The following is a 22551-nucleotide window of genomic DNA, read 5'->3' on the forward strand; positions in this document are numbered from 1 at the left end:
AAATCCAGCCAGAAGTTAAAGTCCTTTACTGTCTCTTTCCAAATCTTATCGCCTTCACGTGGGGCTCGGCTAGTTTTCTGGAGGCCTTCCTCTCTCCTTGATTCCCTAAGAACTCTTGTCTAAATGTTTACAAACCCAAAGGTTTGTCCTTCAACCTTCAGCTTCTAGTCCTCCCAGGGGCTCAAAAATTATTCACAGTCCTTCCTACCTTTTGTCTAAAAAAGTTAAAAGCTATTTGTCTAAGTAATATCTCTCTCTCTCTCTCTCTCTCTCTCTCTCTCTCTCTCTCTCTCTCTCTCTCTCTCTCTCTCTCTCTCTCTCTCTCTCTCTCTCTCTCTCTTTTTTTCCCTGAGGCTGGGGTTAAGTGACTTACCAGGGTCACACAGCTAGGAAGTGTTAAGTGTCTGAAACCAGATTTGAACTCCGGTCCTCTATCCACTATGCCATCTAGCTGGCCCCTGACTAAGTAATTTCAAAGAGAATCCAAGCCCTCAAAAGGGATTCTCCTCAAATCAGAAAGATTTTCTAAAAGAACCTTTTGAAAAGGCAACTTTTTTGAAAAGATCCCAGTCCCAATTCTCATAGCTGACTCCCACAGTCCCAGCATGGGGTCTATTCAAAATGAAACTATCTATCTGAAGCATCCTCCAAATAAATCTGACCAACATCACCACAGTTTGCTATTAGATCACCCCATGCCCCAGGAAAGAAACTGTGCTCTCCTGGGGGCTTGTTACTTCTGGGGGATTTAAAATTGGGAGGACCCTCTTAACTTTAAATAAAGGAAAAGGCCAGAGGGTTTCAGGCTAGACTCTGAAGGAAGTTTAGCAAATTAGTTTAGCAAATTAGCAACTCACTTAGCTAGGGTGAGACTGAAATCCTTATGGATTTTTGAAATCCTTCCAATCTATCTTGATCAGGGGAGTGGTTCCATTCCATCAGACTCTGTTCACGTGGTTTCACGTGGTTTTTGAGGGAAACTGGAATAGCTCAAGCAGCTTCCTAATTTCACTCTACCATCTTGGCTCCACCCCTGGACATCTAAAATTGCTTTTTTAATTTAATGTTTCATTCAAAAATGTTAAGGAGAGATTAATTCTCTGAGGGCTTCCACAGCTGTGGATCATAACATCTGAAAGAGTTGCAGGGCAGCTTTTGCTGACAGAGGTGTTGCAGACTAGGAATGAGATAAATTGGAGGCAGAGGGAAGAGGAGAGAGGTCAGACAACACAATTGCCTTCTCAGTCAGAGCGGTCAGAAAACAGCAAATGCTTCTCAGTCTTCTTTTATCATCCTCTCACAAGAGGAGATCAATTCTGGGTTGGATCTCCAGCAGCCACTGACAGGTGGCTTCTGTTTATTCCAACAACTCTCCTATGTATTTCAACACAAAAATCCTGGGAATATTTATAAGACTAGAAAATTTTGAGCAAAATTAGCCATCAGAATCTTATATGGTTACAAAAGGTAGGATGAGTGGCAAAAGCAATGAGTACCAAACAATGAGTCTCCCTACAAAGTACATCTCCAACCTAACCATCCAGTTCCTGAAAGGGACAAGTGGAGCTTCTAGGTATGAAGAAACAAGCCAGCTATTCATGTTTCAACTCACTTTTTGAGAGGAAACATGATCTTTTTATTCTTTCCTCATCCCATGCCATTCAGGCTTCCTAGGAATGTGTGTCTTGGGGGAGGATCCTGCATGGGGAGGCTATGGTCTCATGCTTTCCACTATTGAGGGCTCTGGCCACTGCAGGGCTTGGGGTTTCCAGGAAGCCTGGGATCTCCGCTGCCACCATAGCCATCTCTAATTGGGCTCCTGTTGTTGCTGCTTGTGTCATCACTAGTATTCTTATTGCTTCTCCTCCTGCCGAGTATGCTGGCTGTTCCATGCTCCTGCCAGTACTATTGTTTTGGAACCAAGAGACTGTATGGTGCAGCCACATGATCCAGCAGGAACTGCCTAGTGACCTGCCCTCTGAAGCACACAAACTCAGCATCAAGGGGCTCCAAACTGACAGTCCTGCTGGGAAGGAGCTGCTCACCTGGGCTGAAGGCAATAGTATCATTGGTGTGCTTGAGCAGAATGCCTGGCCAACATCCCTACTGCTCAAGCAAGACAGAAACCAAGTACAAAGAGTATTGAGCAAGTGTCAAGCACTGAAGCATTTTTTTTTCCTTTTCAGAATGCATCAAATACCCAATTCAAAAAGTTTCAAAGAAGACAAGTGCTGAGATACTCCTATATTACACAAAGAAAAGTTCTTTCAAGTTATACTAAATTTTGGAAAATCCATATTTTGTTCCAATTTCAAATCAAAAGTGTCTAGTTGATGTTACTTTATAAATTCTAATAACAGTCCCTTAGAGGTCTTAGAATGTAATGAGCTTACCAACCTATTCATTTATTAAGGATGCTTCCCCTAGGTTGAACTGATTAATAAGAGTGTTCTCAATAAATGGAATCTGACAAAAAATGACTGCATTATTTTTTATAGGCAACCTTTGGTAAAGGTCTTTTTTTTAACTTTTCATGGTCTTGCCTATTGCCATTTAAAGTCAATCTGTAGTAGCTGCTTCACTTAATGAAATAATGGGGGTTAATTTGCCAGAAAGCAATTAAAATAATTCACTAAACTGGAAAATGCATATAGTCCTCGTACAGTAACAGGAATATATCTTGTAGATGGTGAATTTTGAATATCAGCTCAATTATCTTTTTAGATTTATGTAGTCTGAATGTTCCTAATGTGAATAGGGCACTCCACAGAACTTTTGAAATTAACTGCTACTCCAAAGTGTTCATAAGAGGTATTTATTCATTTTTTGAACGATGTATTTATTTTAATTAATGTTTTATCACCACTTTCTGAAAATAATAGTACTATATCAACTTTGATTATATTTTTGTTAGTTGAACCACAACAGTAGCTATTTCTATCTTACAAATAGTATACACTTATACAAATAGTATACACTTAATTTATATCTATAACAACTTATTAAGTACCTTACATGCATAAGATAACTAAGTGTACAAGATACTGAAGATAAATGGAAGCCTGATTAATTATTGATCATATAATTGAAAAAAAAAGTATTCCTTTATGTTTATATTTATTTGTTTTCAATTCGATGATATTGGATGTGTTTATAATATATTTCTTATTTAGTTTTGTACTTATCCAAGGTCAAAATCCATATTTATAGCTACATTGTAATATAATTTATATGTACTTAATTGCTTAATACATTAGTAAGACTTTTGAGATGTTTAATATGATCAAGTAATTATGAAGTAAGAAATTTAAGTAGTATGTGTTTCTTTTAATTTATGGTAATATTTATGGTAAAACAATCTTAAAAAGAAGGAGTATATGAGAGATCAGAGATGGAGGAAAAGAAAAGAGGAGAAAAAGGGAGAGAGAGAATAACTAGAGAATTTTTTTTTTAATAAGCTAATGGAAAAGAGAGGAAAAGCTATCATTTTGCTGGTTTAAATTTCACAGTGTCATGTTTTAATGTGATTTGCAGACATCATTTCACTAATCACTAATCAAGAAACTTTGATTCTAGTATTGATTCTAGTATTAGGCTATTTTTTTTCATTGAAATTTTTCATTACAATTATTTCTCATTACATCAACTATTTTTCATTACAATTATTTTCATCATAATTGAGTAACTCAATTGACCTCTCTAAGTTGTGGTTTTCTTATCTTTTAAAGTGAGTAAAGGTATTATTCTCTATATATTTAAATGCATCTTGTAATTCTTAAATGGATACTACACATAGTTTTAAAGTTTAAGTAGTTTGGATTATATAACACTATCTATAAAATAACAATGCAGCATTCTAAGTGAATAAGAATAGAAAATATAGATATTGAAGAAAAAAATCAATAAACTACCTTTGGTTAAAGCTACAGTTTTGACTCCAAAATAATTTAAGAGAAGCAGGGTAAGTACCTATGCTTATAGATGGAGGAGAGTGGGTCAATTCCTAGGTCTGTCACTCTTCCTGACTTTGATGAGGGGTAGAGGAAGGGAAAATTATGAAAAGACCTGGAAAGCAAGGTGATGCTGTTGCTGCTGCTGCTGCTTATGATGATGACTAGCATTTATTTATGCCAAGTAATAGACACAAATATAGAGTGATAAAGAATAAATGGCTGAGATCTAGATAGCATATTCAGCTTTAGCACACAGCTAGAGAGAGTGGTGATCCATTCTTTCTCCCTCTCTTTACTCTTTCCCAGAAGATACATAATGTTCTTATGGGTTATTCATTCATTTGTGTAAATTTATCATCTCCTTTATCCATCTCCAGCATCTCTAAAAAGGAAGCTTAGGACAGTGGAAGCATTCTTACTTTCCTTTAAAAGTTTGTTTTATTTTTCATGCTCCCAGCATGTAATAAAACTACTAAGATAAACTTGAGACATTTAAAATATTTTACTTATTACTCACATATATAAATGAAAGGAAAAAATGTATTCCATATTTTGAATAGTAGATATTTAGTTCCAATAAAAAAGTATTATATATGGGAGTGTGAACCATAAGCGTGTTATGGGCCAGAACTCTGAACTTGAAACAAAGAATGCTTACAAGGTACTAAGTGGAATTGATAGAGACAATGGTTATCTGGTTTAGCATGGTTCTGTATGATTGATTTAATCCTAAAACAAATAATGATTTCCTAGTTATATAATGATTGATGTATATTCAGTATAGAGCATATAAGCAGGGACAAAGAGCCAAGAGGAAAAGCTCTCAGAGCCAGAGAAGACAAACACACTAGAAGCTCTCCGAGGCTGAGACAGATTCATTCCATCATCCACCTTTGTGGTGGCTGGAGGCTGAAGTACAAACCTTTGGATTCCAAGAGAAGCTGGCAGAGGCAGAGACAACAGGTGAGAGCTCAAGCTCTCAGAACCAAGGAGAGAAATAGGCCTCTAAAAAAGCTAACTGGGCCCCAGGAAAGGAGACCAGACTTTGAAAGAGATAATAAAGGATTTGGACCTTAACACCTGGCTCTACTTGTAGTGATTACTGAACTGAAAAGAAGGCTGCTTCCAGAGACCCTAAGAAAAGAGAACTAAGGATTTGGGGTGTGGGGGTGTGGGGCGAGGAAGGAATTCTTACAATTTCAGGTCCTCTGTGCTGCCAAATGATTCAGTATCAGAAATGAACATATGATGAATGGGAATTAATAAGTTACTTTAAAGATAATGCCTTATCATTCATCACATTATTATATCTGTATAAATTTTCTCCTAGCTTGCAGGGGAAATCTCCATGTGTTTTGTTTCCCTATATGAAAGAGAGTTCATAGAGAATAGGGGTTGTCTTGCTATTCTATTTGTATCCTTAATACTCAGAACAAAGCTTTGCATATTTATAAACTTAATAAATGCTATTTCATTTTATCCCCCCCTCCCTTCTGGTAAATTTATCACACTAGTTCATTATCACATTTCCCCCCTTCTTTAATATTTATTTTCACAACATTTCTATCTCAAATTAATTTCTTTGAACAACTTTGAAATATTTTGAATGTTATAAGAAATATTTTTTGAGGGGAGGTGCGAGGATAGTTCCTGAAATTTCATCATAATAAGGAAGGTTTAGAAAGACACTTAAATAACTTTTTCTTCGAAATTTAGAGAGTTGTTCAAACGCACTGAGAACCTATTGGAGCAAGTATGGGTCAAATATAGAACTTGAATCCATGATTTCCTGACTTAAATTCTTCTTTCTACAAGGTAAATCACTCTGCCTTCTAAAACATACATATCCAAAATAATACATATTATCAAAATTTCTATTTTAGACAAAAAAAAACATAGATGAAAAGAATACTTTGTCAGGATTTTATTGTTATTTTAGACTTGTAATTTTGTGTGTGTGATTAAGAGCATAAACATTTAATTTAATGTTTTTTTCTGGTACATTGATTGCTTGATTATATTAATATAAACTAAAAGCTGAAGGTTTTTTTTTTTATTTTATTTTGAATTCCCATAAAGCACATTGTACATTTTCATGTGTGTTTGTTTGTTTGTTTGTTTGTTTGTTTGTTTGTTTTTTGGTAAGTATAAGTTGCAATTATTGCTATTATTTGCTTTGTCATTGTTTATCTGTTAGATGAAAATAATGGAACACAATCCATATTATTAGTATTTAGCATAAGATAGAGCATGTAACTTATGATTCTTTGGAATGTAGTAAAAAAGAAATTATGCTGTGAAAAAAATGATGCCAAAGTCCTGTGTTTTTTTTTTTTTTAAACCACTTTAACTGTAGCAAAAGAATTTAAAGAAATCAAAGAACTTCTGCCCAGTGACAGAATAAAATAATGTTAAGTTGGTAAAACCTTTAAGATCATTTTTATATAAATTACTACTATAAATGTACTATTATAAAAGAAATATTAATATTTGCAAAATCCAATAACTTCACTAACATCAAAAGCTGAGAATGAAGTAGGAGGAACATTACAAGGAACACTTAATTAATAAGATAGTTCAAATCAAATCAATGTTAATTTTGAAACCTGGTGATTTTTAAAACAAAATTTGAAAAGGAGAAATCTATTGGAAATAAGATTCACTGAAACAAAGTTGCCCATTCTTACCAATTATTCAATAATTTACTAGAAATGTTAACTTTATCAATAAGAGAAGAAAAAGAAATGAAAGGAATTACAATAGGTTATGAAACAAACTATCACTCTTTGCAGATGATATGATGATATATTTAGCGAATCCTAGAGAATCAACTGACAAAATTATATGGAATAAAATAAACCTACAGAAATCTCTGGCATTTCTTTAAGTTACAAACAAAGCCCTGCAGTAAGAGATAGAAAAGAAATACCATTAAGATAAATGTAGATAATATAAAATATCTGGAAGTCTACTTGCCAAGAGAAAGTCAGGAACTATATGAACACAAGTTCAAAATATGTTTTCACACAAATACAGTTAGATTTAAACAATTAGAAGAATACCAAGTACTCAAGTGTGACGTCCGTGTTAGCACCTTGGATGCCTTAGAATCAGCTGGAGTCTGGATAAGTAAAAGTCTTTATTTTTGGTCTTTAGCAGTAGAAGTCAAAGGAATAGACACATAGGATCTCCTTGACCTTGCCTCCTTTTCTCCTGCCCAGAAGTGACCCTGGTTAGTATCAGCTATATTTTATGATGACCAGCTGTGAATACTTTAATTATTCTTAGCCATATGATGATACAAGACAACTCTGAAGGACTTATGATAAAAAAAAAATGCTGTCCAACTCTAAACATGTCTTATCATGTCTGAATACACATTGGACTATTTTTTAAACTTTATTTTTCTTGAGGGCTATTTTGGGAGGTGTCTGCTTTCTTTATCACATGATTATTGTGGAAATGCTATGCATAATGACACATGTATAGCCTAAGTCAAATTGCTATCTTTTCTTTGTGGGGAGGGGTGGAGAGGAGTTCAAGGAAAAGAATTCAAAGTTTTGAAAATTAATGTTAAAATTGGTTTTACATATAACAGGGGGAAAATAAAATATTACATTAATTTAAAAAAAAAGAAGGAAAAATAATTCAATAATTCAGGAAGATAGGAAAATTTGTCTTTGCAGTTTGCCATTCCAGAGATCATCTAGATATTTTGTGGATATTTTGGCCCCAAAGAACTCTGACATTATAGTTTATGTCCGGGCCATGATGCCTAAATTTTCTAATAAAAAATACTTCAATACATGTGAATGCAGATTAGATAAATTAATTACAAATATTTGGACTATATGGCGAAGAAATACTTTATCATGATCTAAAAATAAATAAATAATATCTCTCACAACATATATAGATACACATATGTATCTGTATATATGTTATGTTATCTATCTGTGTCTATATATAAAACCTTTAATGATTAAAATATGCTATTGACTTTTTAAAAATAGGAAATGCATAATAGAAATGACATCAACACCAACTATAAAAATTTCAGTCAGGAATTTAACATATATATATATTACTTCAATGAAAAAATCAAAATAGTTCAGAAAGCACCTTTGTCAGTAGCTATTTATCTTAATTGGCAAATGGAGGAAAATTGCTATCAAAGATAAAACTTGATTAGAATATAAATCTATTTATACATTTTTATAAAGTATGATAGAAGACTTTTTTTTTTAGTAACGTTATCTCATACAGCAGAAAAAAAGCAGTGCTGAGTAAAATTGATTAATCTAAAGAGAGCTTGACACAATATCTCAATAAGTAAAATCATCCCAAGAACATTAAATAATAAAAATAGGAAAAGGATCAAAATAATGGGAAAATGTTGAAAAGATTTACAAAAAAAAAATGATGTAATGATTTCTTCAACAAGGATAAGAGAATCAACATACTTCAATCCTTAATAGCACAGTTCATGTGAAACTTTTAGAGGAAATATAAATAGCAATAGTAATTCTTGGGAAAACAGTTGGATGAAATTGAACATATGAAGAGGGAGCTCTCTTTGTATTAGAGTTGACAAAACTGTGACTAAAACGAAGGAACTATTTTTTTTTTTCCCTTTTGGACAGGCAATTGGGTTCAGTGACCTGCCGAGGGTCACAAAGCTAGGAAGTATTTAATACCTGAGTCCAGATTTGAACTTATGTCCTCCAGACTTCAAGACTGTTGATTTATCCACTGTGCCTGAAGGAACAATTTTAAAGAAATATAAAGGAAAAGATTATGTGAAATATATGTGTGTGTGTGTATATATATATATATATATATATATATATATATATACACACACATATACTATGTTAACAAATACATATATATGCATGTATATATATATAATACATATATACACACACACATATACTATGTTAACAAATACATGTATATATATGCATATATATGTATATATAATGCATATATATACACACACATATATTTCACATACACACACATATACTATGTTAATAAATATATACATGCCTATAGTTAAACATTCCAAAAAAGACAACCAAGACAACATTAACTATTACTGGCCTTTGTACCTTCTATCCCATCTATTTCAAATCTTTATGAGACTCATATATACATGAATGAGGAAATCCTTTATGAGAGTATTTATAGGAAACATGATAAATTTAACAAATTATATTTTTCAGTAGGCTAATTATTTACTTGCATTTTGTTCTTGAAGGGGACCACGATGATATCTCTATGTTTCAGTCAAGTTACGGTGTGTCTGATTGCAGTTGATCACACAAGCTCTGAATGCTCTAGCATAAATCAGGAACAAATAACTCATGTGAATATTTGGGATATATTTTCTAGATTTATATGTGTCATATTTCTTTTGAGCCATTCAATTCTGCTTTAATCAAAGAACACAAGATTCATTTGCTGAGGGTATGTCATGCTGAATAGTCTTGTGTCAGTGTCTCCCATGTCACACAATCAGTTCCAAAGTTCTTCAAAGAGAACATGAGAATGTTCTTGCATCTCAGTTTCAGAGGCTGAATTAAGTGCACAATCATTTACAAAAAACAACAAAGATGCACCAACTCTCCCTCCAATTTAGTCTTGGCTTGTAGTCTTTTCAAGATGAACAATTTAGCATCAGTGTGGTAGCTGACGCTGATACCCCATTTATGCTCATTGAAAGTGTTTTACGTTTCTGAAAACATTTTGTTAAAAAGCAGTAGAGCAAGCACAGTCTTGTTTTATTCTGTTGATGATGGAAAAAGAAAAGAAACTGAAATTGTTATTAATATACTGATGGAAATTTTTTGGGTAATCAACTTTTGACATAATTTTCCATAAGCCCTCATGAATGACCTTTATCAAAGTACTTGGTGAGGTTGAAAAAATTGTTGTACATACATCTATCCTGGTATCAGCATTTCTCCTGAAGTTGGTAGGCATCAAAAAAACATATTGACTGTTCCTCAGCCCTTTTGAAGCCACACTGGCTTTCCAAGTAGATGACCATATCTAGGTTAATATTAGAAAGGACTGGCAAGAATTTTACCATCAGGGGAACAAATTCTGCAAAGATGGTGAATGTTAGTAAATTTCTAATTTACTAAATTTATCTAAATTTTATCCCTCCCGCCAATGGAACAAATTGGCATTTCAGGCATAACTGGTGAAAAATCAGGAAGATTTGGGGGGCAGAACAGGGGTCCTTCTGCTACAACCACAGAAGATCTGAAGAAGGATCCTGGGCTGCAAATTAACCTATAAAGTTCAAAGAGACCAAGAAATAACAAAACAGATTATAAAGAATAAGAAAATAGAACATAATGTGAAACATCTTAAGTGAAATGACAGATCTGGAGAATATATCAAAAAGAGAAAATATAAGACTAATTGGATTGTCACAAAGTTATGAACAAAAAGAGAACCTTGACACAATAATACAAGAAATAATTCAAGTGATAGAAGATGAGGGGAAAGTAGAAATAGAAAAGAATCTATTGGTCAAATCCTCAGATGTTTTTTGGAAGATACACAGGAATATTGCCAAGTTTCAGTAACCCCAGATCAAAAAGAAAATTTTGCAAGAAACAAGAAAAAACAATTCAAATATGCTGGATCTACAATTAAAATTGTATAAGACTTAGAGATCATAAATCATATCTACTGAAAATCAAAAGAACTAGGCCTATGGCCAAAAATATCATATTTAGCAAAATTATCTAAAATTTTGAATGAAAAAAATGGACATTTAATGAACTTGAAAATTTTCAGGACTTTCTAGCAACCAAACCTGAGCTTAACAAAAAATTTAACATATAAGAGCTAAAATCAAAGATCAGTTTTTAGGAACTCCAACATGGACAAACTGTTTAAACAAGGACAACTGATCTGTTTTTTTTTTTTTTTCTTTGTTTTGTTTTGTTTTTACAAAGAAAATGTGTAGTATATGTTTAAGATTCACATCAACAATAGGGTAGCTCAAAAAAAGAAGATTGGCAGAGATAAGGGTAAAAGTAGCAATCATGTTATACAAATAAATGAGGTCCAGAGGAAGAATAGACACAAAGGCACTAGAAAGGGAAGGAGCACTCATAGTTCTGAAAATCTACTCACAGTAGGAATAGGCTCATTAGGCAACACTATATATATATATATATATATATATATATATATATATATATATATATATATATACACATATATATTGCACTCTCCAAAATCTATAAAGTAAAAAGCACGAGGGATGGGTGGATGGGGAAGCAAAGGGTGAGTGAAGAAGACAAGGGAGGAATCCTTGGGTGGGGGAAGTTAAGTAATAGTAAGATAAGTTATGGAGCAGAATTTCATTAAAGAGTCAGCATCATGTACTGATAGTGAAATCATTTTTGCAGAAGTTTCTGTACCTTTGTATGTGTGTTTTGACCATAGGATGGGATTCTAACCTTCCTCAAAATAGGTAAGGGTTGAGAAAGCAGTTTTAAAGGCACCCTTTCTAGCCCCTTTCTTACACCAGGAGGTAAGCAATGTTTTCTTTAAAAGACTATTCAGATACCTAAGTGTTCCAAATCAGATAGCCCAGGCCACCTGTGTGCATGATTGTGACTACAGCTCCCAGTGTATCTGTACTTGCTGCTTTGCTACTTGCCTGTCACCACAGCACTTGGAGACAGGTAAAAATGATAAAATAATATAGGTGATCTTTTTTTGATTCATACATAAGTTGGATTTAAAGGAAACAGAGTTTCATGAAGTCATTATCGCCCAGTGACAGGACAGAGTCAAGATGAGTGGAGATGGCTCAAAATGCAGTGAATGACCTTGACATCTTTGATGTCTGGCCAAGCTCTAAGTGTTCCACAGCACCTGATTTAGCTACCTTCATGGCTATTGGAACGTTTTTTTTTTTTTCCCCCCTATCCATTACACCAGAGGAAATCTTGGATTAGATACCTTGTAATTCACCAAGGGGTTTGAGATCCCTTGGTTATCCTTAACCTGGTGTAGTCTGTGTGCCCAAATGGTTTACCAGAGTGTGGCTGCTATTTTTGCTATAGCTTTTTGGAGCCACAGGTGAGAGTTAGGTGGAAAGTAGCCCCGAAAAGAGCTAGGCAGCCCTCATACTAGAGGTACTAGTCTTCCCTGAATATATCCTTTTCTCTACTAATTCTTTATTATACATGTTCAAGTATACACACATACACACATACATGAAATCTGTTTAGAGAATATATGTCCTTTTATTGACTTTTGAATATGAACAATTATTTCACTATATATTATTGCATTATAAGCAGGACAAAATATTATCTCATTAGTTCTTTTATAGTGTTTCCCATTTATATATCAAGATCCTTTAGAATTCCTTGAAAAAGATCATAACAAAAATGATTCCATTCAACAAATCTCTGATGCTTACTATTAAATGAGTAATAAAAAAAGAGATATATGATTGTCAAAGTATTTTCCATTGTGATATAAGAGATATAATGCAGGTGCAATCTAAGGCAGAATGGCCTCTAGATGTCTATTCATATGCTCATTTGCATAAGACAGTTTTAATTACGTGAAGCCCCAGTAGATCTTAGAGATGCCTAAAAAGGTTGGTAATATTCAGTATGGACTTTCTGTCCATACTGGAAAAATCTTATAAATGAAGAATGTTTGTTGCTCAAATTTCAACATACATATAGCAGTGAATATCTCCTTATATTTTGTTCAACAGTATTTATATCTGGGAAAATCACAATAAGCCCAGAATTGAAAAGGAGGGATAGCAAAGTGGCACAATGCACAGAACACTAGAACTGGAGTCAGGAGGACCTGAGTTTAAATTTGGCCTCAGACACTTAACACTTCCTAGCTGTGTGACCCTGGACAAGTGTTGTGCCCATGTTAGTACCCTGGCTATCTTAGAATCACCTGGAATCAGGATAAGCAAAAGTCTTTATTCTTGGTCCTTTGGGGCCTCTCTCAAGAGATTAGATCTAGTAATCTCCACACCTCCTTCCTCTCTCTCCACCACCCAAGAATGATCCTCCTCCTACTCCACCCTCTGATCTCTCCTCTCTTCTCTCACCACACCCACAGATCTAGCCAACATAGAATTGAGTAGGGTCATCCTCCAAACATGTTAATAATAGAGAATTGTCCAATTGGTAATTAGCCTTAAGTGCTACACTAAGTGCATCTGCTCAGTTCTAACCCTTTACAGACAAGTCACTTAACACCAACTGCTTTGCAACCCCTTCCCCTCCCCCCTGAAAAATTACAACAACAAAATCAACAAATACAATTGAAAAGGAGAAAAAAAGATCTGATTTATTTTGAGAATTGATAGAATACTTTTTTTAAAAAAATATTCCAAGCTTCCTATAAATGCCACTACACAATTTTTAAATACATTTTCCCCCAGTGTTGCTATATGGCAGTGTGATATGGAATATCACTGCCTCCTAAGAATGTGGATAAATATTGGACACAGCAGAATAGAGAATGTGTATAGTGGGTATGAATAGGCAGAAACATAACCAACAAGTGATACCAAAGAAGAAATGGATCAAAGAATGATGATCAAGGAATTATATGACAGGATGTGAAGATATACTGGTCATGTGGAAAGCCTTTAGAATAACAGATGGCCAGAGTATTTCATTTTTGCCCTTTTCATGTCAGAAAACATGAGGAAGGCCTTCTAAATGTCTGTGGTGAATAATTAGAAACAGTAGATAAGAATTGTATGGGTGTATTTGGGTAAAAAATTATTTTCATCTATAGAACGATTTTGTTCATTTAAATCATTCAAGTGAATGCTTTAAGAATTCTCATGCTAGAGAATTTCATTTGAAATTCATTTTATTGAATTTTCCTAAAAATTAGAAAGCTGTCAGTAAAAAAAAATTTGAAAACTATATAATAAATTTTAAATCATTAGCATGAAATTTATTACTGAAAGAGTATATGAGATGGTATTTACCATATGCTAACAGTATTTTAAATCAATTAAAAGCAAGAAGCGAAATCCTTATTTGTAAGTAGAATGATTTTGCTAAGTAGAAACTAGTCATTTTGTTTTTTCCAAAGTATTTGTTTATTGTACCTGTATGTGTGCATGTACCTTTACACATTTTTCCATATTCATTTTATTTATTGTTGAGTTTTCATCTCATAAAGAAAATGGTAAAATGCAAAATAAGATATGACAAGACAATTAAATATAAGAAAATATTACTTGTTTTCTTTAGCCCCAGTGAGTAGGTAGAAAGTAGAAGTAATAGAGAAGAAAACTTAGACTCCATATCAGGATCAACTTCTATACATCAATAGTTATTCAATAGCTTAAGTGGTTTATTCTTGAAGTAGTTTCTCTTCATTGGACATTATTAAGCAAGATTGTGTGACCACTTGTTGGGTATAACATATGAAAGTTCTTCTCCCCCCCGCCCCCCAGATGTCAATTTTATGGCTGTTAAAGTCTGAAATTTTATTTTTGTGATTTTATTATCAATAGTCAGACGATATAGGATTCCTATTTGTGTTAAGAGCTTGCTTTTTTTCTCACACATTTTCATATAAGAAATAATTATGAGAAGCCTTTGTTAAAGTCAATATCTAGAAGAGCTTTCAATTTAAAATTTAAAATCAACATTCTCAATTACTCTACATTTGGACTAGTTTATTCAACTCACACATTCCTATATAAATTCAGCAAATCTTGTCTGTGGAACATAAAACTTTTTAAAATACAAAATAAGCAAACCTAGCATTAAACCTAAGGGAAAGATAGCAAGCATTCCAAAATACTAATGTAAGATTATTCAGACACTAATTCAGGCTTTCAGTGTCATCTATTTGAAAGATAACTTTCCTATCCAACAGACAACAGTCACAAACTATGTCTCTTAAAAAGTTGATTTTTTTCCTGTCAATACTTGTTTCAAATGACCTCATCACTTTTGCTTTGATTAATAAGTAAAGCTAACTTGAAAGTTAACTCTGCTGAAGGTTTTGATCTGACAAGATGATTTCTAGACAGTGGGATTTGAATTGGCTGATTTATAGTCTTTAATTTTCAACTGCATTATCTACAAAAGCTATAATTTTAGCAAAATATTTTAAAATGAATCCAGAAAAAATGATTTAATTCGCTCTCATTACTAAATCTAATAATACTATGTCTCCAGGAATACCTTTCACACATTTGGCAGATTGACAATTTCTTGATCATTTGTTTTCTTATTCTACCTTACTAAGGATAATTCTGACACTGATTTATCCAAAGAATTAGAAATTTTTGCTGGAATAAAATGGTCAATGTTATGCATCATTTTAAAATATCATCTTACTATTTGAATTGAGATTTCTATAAAGCTAAGAAAAGTTATGTTTGACTTTCCTAAACATCCAAAATAAAACATCTGTGAGTGTGTGTGTGTGTGTGTGTGTGTGTGTGTGTGTGTGTGTGTGTGTATGTATCTGTGTGTGTGTGTGTGTGTGTGTGTTGGACTCCTTTGGAAGTCTGATAAAGCCTTGTAAAGAGTTTAGGAAAGAAAATGGTGAGGAAAAGCCCCCAAATTGCCAGAGATCTCCCCAGTTTCTCTTGGGAAACATATTAAACCAAACCTCTAAATTTCTGGAGTGACAGAATCCTTCCATTCCCCTAACCCTTCAAAAAATAATGAAATAATTTTCCAAAGTAAGATAACTTAGAAGTATTTCAGGAAAGTCTGGCTCACTTGAGTAAAAGTGAGTAAAAAAAAATAGCCTAGTAAAGAGCGACCAGGCAAGCCAGAGGGAGGGTCTTAACCACAGCACAGATCAGCAACCAAGACCCTCTTTCTCTGACTCCCCAGACCTCCAGTCCCAGAAGGGAAGGCAAATTGCAAGTCTCAGAAGCCTAGTACAGTAGACACAACTAGGCTGAGCCATGCTAGTTCAGTGAGAAAACCACAAGGACCTGAAATTCCAGCATGACAAAGCAGTGATCATGTCCCTGGCCCCTAGAATACAGAGCTTGATAGGTATGCCTGTGACTCAAAAACAGAGCTTAACTTTAAAAGTCATGAAATAGGCTAAAAATGAGTAAGACAAAGAAAACAGCCCTGACAAAGTTAATATGGTGACAAGTAAGATCAAAACTCAAACTAAGAAGAGGAAAACTGTCAAAATTCCAACATGTAAAGTCTCAAAGGGAATTATGAATTGATCTCAAGTCCAAAAAGTCCTCTTGGGAGAGTCCAAAAATGATTTTTAAAATCAAATAAAAGAGGCAGAAGGAAAATGGGTAAAAAAGAGTTATGTAGAAGAATTATGAAAAAAAAAAAATAGGCACTTGGAAAAGTAAATACAATTGAAGTACTCCTTAAAAAATAGTGTTGGCAAAATGGAAGATAATGACTATGGAACATCAAATTTTGTCAAACAAAATTTAAAAACTGAAAAAAATATAGTAGAAAATGTAAAATATTTTATTGGAAAAGCAAATGACCTGAAAAATAGCTCCATGAAAGAAAATTTAAGAATTTTTGAACTACCAGAAGATATCAATACTATCCAGAGAGTATGTTTCAAGAAATTATCATATAAAACTGCCCTAATTATAGAAGTAGAAGGAAAAATTCATCTTTCACCTCCTGAAAGAGATCTACACATGAAAATCCTAAGCAATCAAATTCCAGAATTATCAAAGCAAGAAGAAGATATTATAAGCAACAATTGAAATATCAAGGAGCCACAGTTATGAATACACATGATTTAGTAGTTTCTAAATTAAAATATTGGACCCCTTAGTATATGATATTCTGTAAGGCAAATGAGCTTGGATTATAACCAAGAATAAAGTACACTCCAGAGTTTAGAATAATATTTCAGGAGAAAGATGACTATTCAATCAAAGAGGACATTTTAAAACTTTTCTGATGAAAAAACAAAAGCCGAACAGAAAATTTGATCTTCAAACCATTGAAAACTAAATAATTTAATTCTAAAGAATGAGGAAGTTAAACCACAAATCATAGAAGTAATCAATAATTTCATCTGTTTTGATATTTTTGTCTTAAACTATAGTGATACAACATACCAAAACTTATGGAATGCAGCCAAAGTGGTCTTTAAAAGACATTTTATATCTCTAAATGTTCATTTAAAAAAAAAAAAAAAAAAGTAGACTGATGAATTGGGAATACAAATAAAAAAAAAAAAACTAGAAAAAAAAAACAAATTAAAAATCTCAAATTAAATGCCAAATTTAACAATTGTGAAAATCAAAGAAGAGATCAATAAAATTGAAACTAACAAATTTTTTTGAGCTAATAAATGGAATTTAAAGATAGTTTTGTGACAAAAAATACAATAAAGTATATGACACATCAGTCATTTTGCCCAGAAAAAAATAAATAAAACAAATTATTGGTATTAAAAATGAAAAGTGTAAATTCACCAGCAATGAAAGGAAAAAATAAAGCAATAATTAGGGACTATTTTATCCAATTGTATGTCAATAAATCTGTCAATATAAGTGAAATGGATGAATATTTACAAAAATATGAATTGTCCAGATAAACAGAAGAAGAAATATTTCATTCTAGTAAAAAAATAAATTGAACAAACTCTCAATCATCTCGCTAGCAAAAAAAAAAAAAAAATCTCCAGAGCCATATGGATTTATAGGTGAATTCTGCCAAACCTTTAAACATAAATCAATTTCATCACTATATAAGTATTTGCAAAAATAATTGAAGAAAGAGTCCCTCAAAATGTTTTTTTTTTTTTTTTTTTTTTTTTTTTTTTTTTTTAATGACACAAACAGGTGCTGATACCTAAATCAGGAAGAGCCAAAACAAAGAAAAAGAAAAAAAAAAAAAATTACCCTAATGAATATTGAAGTAAAAAATTTAAATAATATATTAGCAAATATATCGCAGAAATTTATGACCAAATACATTTATGAACAGGTTTTATTTATATCTGGAATGCAGGGGGGCTAATAATAGACAAATTATCATCAGCATTATTGACCATGGCAATTAAAAAAGTAACAGAAATCATATGATAATCTCAATAAAGGGACAAAAAGCTTTTGACAAACAACAGCACTCATCCTTATCAAAAGCACTAGAGAATATAGGACTAATGAGGTTTTTTTTTCTTTAAATGATAAACAATATCTACCTAAAACCATCAGCAAACATTATATGTAATGGAGATTAGCTAATAGTTTTCCCAGTAAGATCAGGGATGAAGTAAGGATGCTATTGTTATTACTATTATTCAGTATTGTACTAGGAATGTCAACTTTATCTGTAAGAGAAGAAAAAGAAATTGGGATAAATAATGAGTAAACAAAACTATCACTTTTTGTAGATGGCATGATACTATACTTAAAGAATCCATTAAAAAAAACTCTTTGAAACAACAACTTTGGCAAAGTTGCAGGATATAAAATAAGTTGACATAAATTATCAGCATTTCTATTTATTATCAATAAAGCCCAGAACCAAGAGATGGAAAAAAAATTCATTTAAAATAACTATAGACAATACGTAAAATTTGAGAGCTTACCCGCCAAGAAAATCCCTGAAACTATCAAAACAATTAAAATACTTTCCACATAAATAAAATCAGATCTGAACAATTAAAAAATATATCACTTGCTTATGGGTAGGCCAAGGTAACACAATAAAAATATCTACATTAATTTACTTATTTAGTGCTATGCCAATCAAACTACCAAAATTATTTTAGGGAACTAGAAAAAAACAATAAAATTTATCTACAATAACAAAAGACCAAGAACATCAAAGTAAATAAAGAAAAAAAAAATGAAGGAATGTGGTCTACCTACACCAGCTTTAAAATATATTTTAAGTACCAATCACCAAAACTATTTGGTACTGGATAAGAAATTGTGACATAGGTCACAGTAGTAAATGACTATGCTAATATCTTTTTTGATGAAACTCCAGCTTCTGGGTGAAAAACTCAGTATTTGACAAAAACTTCTGAGAAAACTGAGAAATAGTATGGCAGAAACTAAGCATTGAACAACATGTCACTTCTTAGACTAAGATAAAGTCAAAAAAGTTAAATGATTTACAATAAAATATGATGCCATAAGTAAATTAGATCAAGGAATAGTTTACTTATAAGACCTATGCAGAAAGCAAGAATTTATAACCAAAGAAGAGATAGAGAACATCATCAAACAGAAAATAGAGAATTGTGATTACATTAAATTAATAAAGTTTTGCACAAGCAAAATCAATGCAACCACAAGTAGAAAGAAAGCAGAAACCTGGAAACAATTTTTAGACCTAATATTTTGGACAAAGGTCTCATTTCTAAAATATATGGAAAACTGAGTTAACTTTATAAGAATAAAATCCATTTTCCAATTGATAAAAGGTCAAAAGTTATGAATTGGCAGTTTTAAAACTAGACTCATAAAAATCCTCTAAATCACTATTGATTAGAGGAATGTAAATTAAAACAATTCTATGGTACCACCTCAAATCTCTAGATTGTCTAATATGACATGAAGGGGAAATGATAAATCTTGGAGGATATGGGAAAATTGGAACATTAAAACATTTTTGGTGTGAAGTGATGCAACCATTCTGGTGAACAATTTAGAACTATGCCTAAAAACCTACAAAATTGTGCATACCATTTTATCCAATAATGCCAATAGAAGGACTTGTGTCCAAAAAGAGATCATTAAAAAGGAAAAAAAAACCCTTATGTGCATGAAATATTTATATAAACTCTTTTTGTGGTGGCAAAGAATTGGAAATTGTGGGAATCCCCACCAGTTGGGGAATAGCTGAACACTTTGTGGTATATGAATGTAATGGGATAATATTGTGATATAAGAAATGACGAATGACATATTTCAACAAAGTACCCAGAGAGACTTTTATTATCTCATGCTGAGTGAAGTGAGCTGAAACAGGAGAACATTGTATATAATAATAGCAATATTGCATCATGATCAACTATGATTGACTTAGTTCTTTTCAGCAATTCAATGATCAAGAAAATTCCAAGGGACTCACAATGGAAAATACTAATCACATCCCCAGGGGAAAAACAAACAAACAAACAAAAAACCAAAAACTATAGTTTGAATGTTTTTGAGAGTATACTTTTTAACTTTTTTCTTTATTTTTTCTCCCCTTTTATTCTGAATTGTCTACCCAACTGGATTAATGTGGAAATATATTTAACATGATTCTATGTATATAACCTATTTAAGATTGCTTATTGTCTTAGGGGGGGGAATAGGAAATGTAGTGAGGGAGAAAAATTTGGAGCTCAACATCTTACAAAAGTGAATGTTGAGAAGAATATTTACATATAATTGGAAAAAATACTATTCAGTTAAAAAAATTCAGGAAAGCTGCCAAAGGTCTATCAGTGTAGACCTGAGGAGCAGCTTTTAAGACCCAGATCAGAAATGAATAATAACCCCATTCCTAATTGAGATTATTCTTTGATTATTTTTGTTAATAGTTTGAAAATAATATTTTGATTATTTCATCAATTATATGTGAACTTGATGTGGTAAAGCTTTTTGGCAAACTCTATATCTGAGTCTACTATCATCAAAGACCAAGTTGGTCTGTGAAAGAGTATTTTGCCTTTGTGAAATGTGAGTGTCTATTATTGCAATGTCTTCTTGGTAAATATATACCTTTATGTCTTATTGTAAAAACCTGATTTTTTTGACTAAATATAGTGCAGTAATTAATCACTGACTGACACTCAGCTGAGTACCCTGGAATGGAAGTGAGCACCAAGAGAATTACATAATTATTCCAATGTCCCTCAAGAATACTTTCAGAACTTTGAGCACTATTAAGCCTTGCTCAGGGTACTTGATTATGCATTGTGTTTAGGAACTGATATTAGAATATTTATAAATTGGGGCATCTAGGTAGCACAGTAGATAGAGCACCAGCCCTCAAATCAGGAGGACCTGAGTTCAGATATGCTCTCAGGCACTTAACACTTCCTAGTTGTATGACCCTGGGCAAGTCACTTAAAAAAAAAAAAAAAAAAACATAAATTAAATGTACAGATTATCTGGACATGACTTGTTAGATATTTTACAAATATTGTATCATTTGATTATCATAATCCTGTGAGACAGGTGCTATTATTAAACTCATTTTAAAATTGAAGAAATTGAAGCAGGTATAAATTATGTAATTCAGGTCTGAGTTCAAATCTGATCACTACCTGTGGGACCCTGGTTAAGTCATTTAATCCTATTTGCCTCAGTTTCCTCATTTACAAAATGATTTTTAGAAGGAAATAGGAAACTATTACAGTATTTTTGCCAAAATACAAACCAAAAAACTTGAAATAAGGTCACAAAGATTCAGACATGACTACAAATACTTGAATAACAACTTCCTGACTGTAGACCTGGTAATCTATCCACTTAGCTGCCTAAGATAACTAGGGATAATTTTCTTGAAATAATAATAAAGTCCCTAAGCAAAGTTTCATCACCCATGAAAGCTGAATTTATTCAGAAAAAAAAAAGCAAAGAAAAAAACAACTACTTTGATATAGTCAGTTTTTTTTTTTATTTTTCCTTAGTAAAGACCAAAATATTGATTTACTATAAATTTGTTTTGTTATTGTAATCATATTTTGATTTTAGTTAGCTTTTTGGTTGGCTCAATGTGTATTCTATTATATGCCTTAGAATTTAGGAAGATGTGGCTCTAAGCTGCTGAATAGAACTGCCATTTTAGAGACATCAGAAAGATAAAAATAACTACTGATGTCCACCTGACCATTTGCATCTTTCAGTGAACACTTCTAATCTTGTTGTTGTATCACATTTAGTAATTTTTAGATTTTGGGGGGTTAGAAGAGGGGAGGGATAGGTAATTGGCTCAATAAATAAAGCAATGGATTTGGTCTCTGAAAAAACTGAGTTCAAATCCAGTCTCATACATATACTTGCTCTGTGAATCTGAGCAAGTTATTTAATCTGTTTAACTAATTCATTGGAGCAGAGAATGGCAAACTACTCCAATATTTTTGCCAAGTTGGACACAATTGAACATCAATAAAGAAATTTTCAATTTGGGCCTACATACTTATTTACTCATCTGGTTAGACTAATGTTTAAATTAATACAATTTTAATAATAATAAAAAAAATTAAAACAGTTATATATTTGCCAAGAAGAGAAGGGAATGAAGGTGGAGTAGCATGTAGGGAAATATACAAAAAAAAAAAACAAACAAACAAACACAAATAGTAGATTGAAAGCAGAAGTTAGGAAGTCCTGGAATTACATTTTCACACATGGTTTTATATGATTCTGGACAAGTTATTTATACCACAGGCTATTTATAAGATTTGGTTAATTTCTTTTAAAAAAGATAATATCCTCAACTGGAATTCCTTACTTTAGTTAAATAATAGGTCAGGAAACATAAACTTATAAAAATAGCATAACAGGCATTCTGAAAAATGATTTTAAAATATGATTCAAATATTTAACTTCAAATCATTTTATGTGTAAATAAGCAGTTTG

Source organism: Sminthopsis crassicaudata, chromosome 1, assembly GCF_048593235.1.
Source record: "Sminthopsis crassicaudata isolate SCR6 chromosome 1, ASM4859323v1, whole genome shotgun sequence".
NCBI lineage: Eukaryota > Metazoa > Chordata > Mammalia > Dasyuromorphia > Dasyuridae > Sminthopsis > Sminthopsis crassicaudata.